Here is a 5,826-nt window from a genome sequence, read left to right on the forward strand (position 1 = left end):
TCTTATTATATTAAGCTTGTCTGTTAAATAGATATGTAAGAAAAAAAACACTTTGTATTTAAATAAAAATGTGGTTTTTAAACGAAAAAAATATGTTTATACGGTTTAAAATGTAATTAAAAAAATATATTTATACGGTTTCAAATGAAAAATAGACAAAATTGAACAAAATTTGATAAATGATGTTCGATTGGAACAAAAAAAACATAGTGTCAAAATTGAAATAAAGAATTAAACTTAGTGTCAAAATCAAAAAAATGTGAAAACTTAGTGTTTTTTGTGGAAAAAAATCAATTTTGACACGTCAGTGTATCATGTCAGCATGCCACGTCATCAAAACTGACACGTCATCATGCCACATCAACATGTAACCTGGTTAATCGGTCAAGTGGTCAGAATTGTAACAAATTGGAAAACATAGTGTCAAAATTGACACAAAAAAAACACGGTGTCAAAATCGAATTTCTGTGTAAAAAGAGTGTTTTTTGTGCCATTTACCCTTTGTTTTATTGCATACAGTATGGACCCATTGTTGAAATCGACCTGGAAATTCCTCCTATACCCCCTGATTTAGCCTTTGTAGAGGTAAACTACATATCCCATTGATCCATTTTATTTCATTCGTTGACTTCACAACATGGCTTTGATTCTAATTAGTGAAATTGCAAATAGATCTGTCAAATGAGAGGGAGAGGGAGAGGGAGAGGAGGGAGAGAGAGAGAGAGAGATTTGTATTCTTAGGTGTACATGTATGATGATGTTGAGAACATTGAGTATGTGAATCAAACATATTCATATGTTGTTATTAGTTAGTTACATTTACTATTCGTAGAGGTAAATATCTGATATGATGAAAGAAATATACATTGTTTCAGGTTTCCCTTGCCTTGGAATATTATTGCAAAAATTAGAGAATCCAATTTTACGTGCCAGTTTTGAAAGTTCCATCTAATGAGGGGGTTATTGCCATCCATAGTTAAGAGTAATAGCATCCCATTGTACTACTAATAATGGTTAAGGGTTGATGCTAATTTGTGTTACAACCTATTTGATTTTTATGTTTTTGAACAAGAAGCATCTGATTAATTATATTGTTTATACAACTCATGGAGAGATATAGTGTCCATAATCTATTCTAGATAACACATATGAGGGTGAGGGTGCGTCCTCCTTGCTTATTGTTATTTGTTATTTGAAACATACAAGCTAAAGTCGTAATGATGAACTATAAACTCTGTATACATTTCTGCTTTGTTGACGTTTAATCCAAACTTTGTGCTACTATTTTTTGTTCTACCAAAGAAGTCATATTTTCATACGTTGGTCCCTTATATAGGTCTATGTAAAAACATTGTAAAATTTGTTGCTATTTCCTGTTTTGTGCTTAATTACTTATATAGGTCTATGTAAAACATTGTAAAGTTTGTTGCTATTTCCCTGTTTTTTAATAAGACTATGAAATACCCTCCAACCTTCGCAACTCCAACACCCGCAACGCGGGATTCTTCCGTAGTTTGCAGGAATTATACAAATACTTCCTTACCTTCACAATTTAATAATTTAATATATTAATTACTTAAAGTAGAGTGGGTAGAATATGGGGATCAATTTTCAAAAATTATTATATAAAAATATCATAAGAAAGACAATGGATATATAATATAAATATGTCGGACAGGAAAAAATTTCCAGGTTATAACCAAAGTATCCGATTTAAGTTATTTCTTAATCTTATAAGAAAGACAATCGATATCTAATATAAAGTGTGTTACTCAAAGGGCTTGTAGCCCAGCGGTATCAGGTGATGCCCTCCCTCTTTGAGGTCGAGGGTTCAAGTCCCGTCGTGGACATAGGTGAAATATGTGTTGTTAGCTTAGGAGTAGATTAGATTGCCGGTTCAAAAAAAAGTTGTAATTATAATCAATATGGAGATGTATTAATAAATATTGTTTTCATTATATACGATGATATAATCTCATTATATATAAATAATCTCTCTCTCTCTCTCTCTCTCTCTCTATATATATATATATATATATATATATATATATATATATATATATATATATATATATATATATATATATATATATATATATATATATATATACTAGAATATGAATAATATTTCTTTTAAGAAAACTAACAGCCACAATTTAACATAAAGAAAATAATCAAAACTCTCGTGTATGAATAATATTTTAGTTAATAGTAATATCAAAAATAATTAATTTTAAGTTTTTTTCATTTAATGTCATTGAATAGTTTGTTCAAAGATAAAGTTACATTTAGATAAGTTGGATGCTCTCTATACGATCATTTGTTGTGTTCCATAGAAACTTCAAAAGTGCCACATATTATTAAGTAAGGAATGAGAACATCGTCAAATTAACAAATACACATTTTTATATTTTTCATTATTATACATGATTCATCTCTTATTTTATTTTAAACCAATAAACAAAAAAATAAAGCCATTTTTCTTAAAAAGAACGGACAAGGCTCAGTTTCATATATTTTTTAAATTATATCGTGTTAATATAAAAACAAAGGTAATGTATTGTTAGGGATTCCACCTCTTACCACAAGTGCCCTACTTAGATCATAAAGTATACACAGTTGCACACTAATGGTTTCACCTGATTATTAATAACCAAATGATTAATAATAATGAACCAAGATTGAAAAGAATATGAAGCAGATTAATATTAACAAACTGTCGGAGTTTCCTCCAAGTGGTCATTCATCATTAAAAACCGATACCAAACAAAATAAAAGTAAACTAACACATTTCTTAAAAATATTAGATCAGTGGCCGTACATTATTGTACATTATTGTTATCAGCAAATAAAATATCACTGCAACGCCTTTACATGTAATAAAAAATATAACTACTATGCAATTATGGATAAAAAGATTGATTACTATTTTGGTAAACAAATCTAAATATGTTGCTATTATAGGTATACAATATAAGTACAATGGTATTAAAGGTAAATGATGATAGACACTGCCTGTAATAGCAATGTACACATAATCACAACCCACTCAAATTTTGTACCGTAACCTATAACAAACACGAAAAAGAAATATTAGAAATCATGAACCTACCTGGGATTACAGATAAAAGCAATATTATTGTTCAAAATCACAAAATAAATGATAGAAATCACCAATTTGTCCAATCCTTTAGTCAATAAACATAAATGCATACCTAACCAACGACATTTTATTCCCGTTTCATAAAAGTTGGATGCGTTTGTCTTTTTCCCATCACATATTCTAACAAAACCCCAAAGTTATACACATGATTTCACATTGTCTCCAATGCTTTGCAATTACTTTGTTTCACATATTCAAAAGCTTAAAAATGTTAATGACATCATTTGTTTATTTTATAACATCCTACTTTAAGTCAAAACCCATAACGTATGTTCAACCATTACCATCTGAAATACACATCAACTTTAATGCAATAAAAAACAGAAAAAACATCAACAATAGATACATACCTCAATTCCAAATATGTTTTACATCATTGGACTTTGTATGATTAGAAATGGTATAGATTAGTTAATTGGGTTCTTCGACAAATGAAAATGCACCTTCTTTTGGATGACTAACATGAGTTTTTGGATAATAAAAGCTCATTGACAACCATAAACATTATAATAAAATTTTATTTTGTAGTTTTTTGAAGAAATTTATTCTCTAACCTTCATGGATGGGATGGAAGGCAGGGCCGTCCTGTTACTTCAAAAACAACTAACTAAATCAAGATCGAATCATTATAAGCTTATGCATGCAAAATCAAAAGGCAAAGGGAACAAAATCAAGATCAAATGGTGACGTTTTCGACTTCTAAAACCCAAAACAGAAATGATGTCTGAGGTTAGAGCTACAAAACAAAGGAAAAAGGCAGGTTTTTCGAGTATGTTGCTCCTTGTGATGTCCCTATTCATTTTGGTTAGTTAATGTTCATAAAAAAGGCCAAGGATACGATAAAGATTTTGGTCGGTGTAAACTTTATATACTCTTAATTGAAACATGAATCTATTTATTTATATTTGTAGAGAAAGATGTGATAGTTTGGCTATTGTTATCACGATTTGCGGTTGAGAAAGCCAAAAGAGTATGATTATATGTACTCTGAATAAATTGACAACAAATTGTGAATAATAAACCAGTTTTCTTTTAAGGATTGTGACTTCCAGTAGGTCTATCCACAAGCTTGAGCGGGATATTTCATAGGCTCCAGAATAGCAAAATAATGATCCAAGATTTGATTTTTTCTCCTAAAAAGAGTCATTAAAAACACATATTTAAATCCTTACACCAAATTTCATACAAAAGAATTCCAATCCAATCCTGTTATGCAAAAGAAGTGTTCAAAATGTTAAATTATCTCAAAACAAAAATGGTCAGGTTTCTAGAACTCCAGGTAAAAAAAAGAAGAGAAAATATGATTAAATCATCACAACTTTATATCAACTCTTCCAGAAACTCTATTTTTTCTAAATTCTATTTCAGACATTTTATCAAACAGTTTCTTTGCATTTATAAATTGGACACATATGTACCGGTTCTTCAATAAAGATCAAATATAAAATACAAAAATAACATGTAAAATATCAAGAATTTGAACTTTTTCATACATGATGCATATGAAGATCGATCCTACAATTTCACAGTTGCTTTTAACATCTTGTAGCTGTTCGGATTCTAAAATGAAAATGAAACTCAAATCAGTTTGGGGAAATCAAACATAGAAATTAGATAGCAATGTCAAAATAAAACATGAATAAGGAAAAGAAAGATGAAGAGGGTGAGTGCTTCTAATGAATCAGGGGATATTAGATGATTTTACATACCTACACGATGATGAGAAAGTGACAAAAACGGAGTGGTGGTGGTGTAGCAGTTGTTCGGCTTTTAAATCTAAGGTACTGCAATGGATATGCAGAGTAGGAAGACGATTATAAGGAAGAAGACATAGGGGAGAAAGAAACAAACTTGAGTTACCAATGGTGTAGCGGTGGCGACGATGAAGGTGGTGGTTGGAAGACTGTGAGATCGTTGAAGCAGTAGAGGTACCTGGTAGCGAAGAAGGCGATGACATCTAGGGTTTATGGTGATTTTTTTATAGAAGATGAAGGATGGCAGCGTGGTGATCGAGTTTACGATTTTTTTTAGAAAGACGACGATGGTAAGTGGTTGAAGGCAACACCATGTTCACTGAAATGAGAGATGAGATGCAATATAAAGTGTATCTCCTGTTGTCTGATTCAATTGGAAATACATATTCAATTTTGACTGATTCAAGAGTTTGTTCAGCTTGAGATAATATATTTAAGAGATGACTAGTTCTTAGCTTTGACTTTTTCAAAATTTTGACCGGATTTCTTATTCGCATAAACTTATTGTACATATTACATAAGGGCCTGTACAACTTAATTTTCAGATGTTGACCAAACTAAGATCTATGATTTGGTAATGCATAAAATCATTGTACATAAAGCAATAAGGGCTTGTACCTTTTAATTTTCAACCTTTGACCAAATATGTATATTAAGGTATAATATATATATATATATATATATATATATATATATATATATATATATATATATATATATATATATATATATATATATTATCAAAGTTATTGGATTGATATATGGAAGTTATAAATGTATTGTATTAAATTGTTAATAGACTATGTATTAAGTTGTGAATGAACTATAAACTTTATATTAAAATATGAATGACTTATTTATAATTTTTTTGTATTAATTTGTTTGTAATTATATATTTGTTATGCTCTA

At 29.5% G+C, this 5,826-nt stretch overlaps 1 long non-coding RNA gene across 1 annotated transcript; it reads right to left on the reverse strand.

Annotated features, from left to right (window-relative positions):
• Positions 1 to 2,778: 2,778 nt before the first annotated feature.
• On the reverse strand, positions 2,779 to 5,305 carry LOC145069095 (uncharacterized). The gene is made up of 2 exons (XR_013689270.1): positions 4,873 to 5,305; positions 2,779 to 4,723 (listed from the first exon to the last, which is right to left on the reverse strand). It is a non-coding gene; the product is annotated as an uncharacterized LOC145069095 (long non-coding RNA).
• Between the last annotated feature and the right edge of the window lie 521 nt (positions 5,306 to 5,826).

This window comes from Lactuca serriola, chromosome 8 (assembly GCF_051521515.1).
Source record: "Lactuca serriola cultivar US96UC23 chromosome 8, Lser_US96UC23_V15, whole genome shotgun sequence".
Classification (NCBI taxonomy): domain Eukaryota; kingdom Viridiplantae; phylum Streptophyta; class Magnoliopsida; order Asterales; family Asteraceae; genus Lactuca; species Lactuca serriola.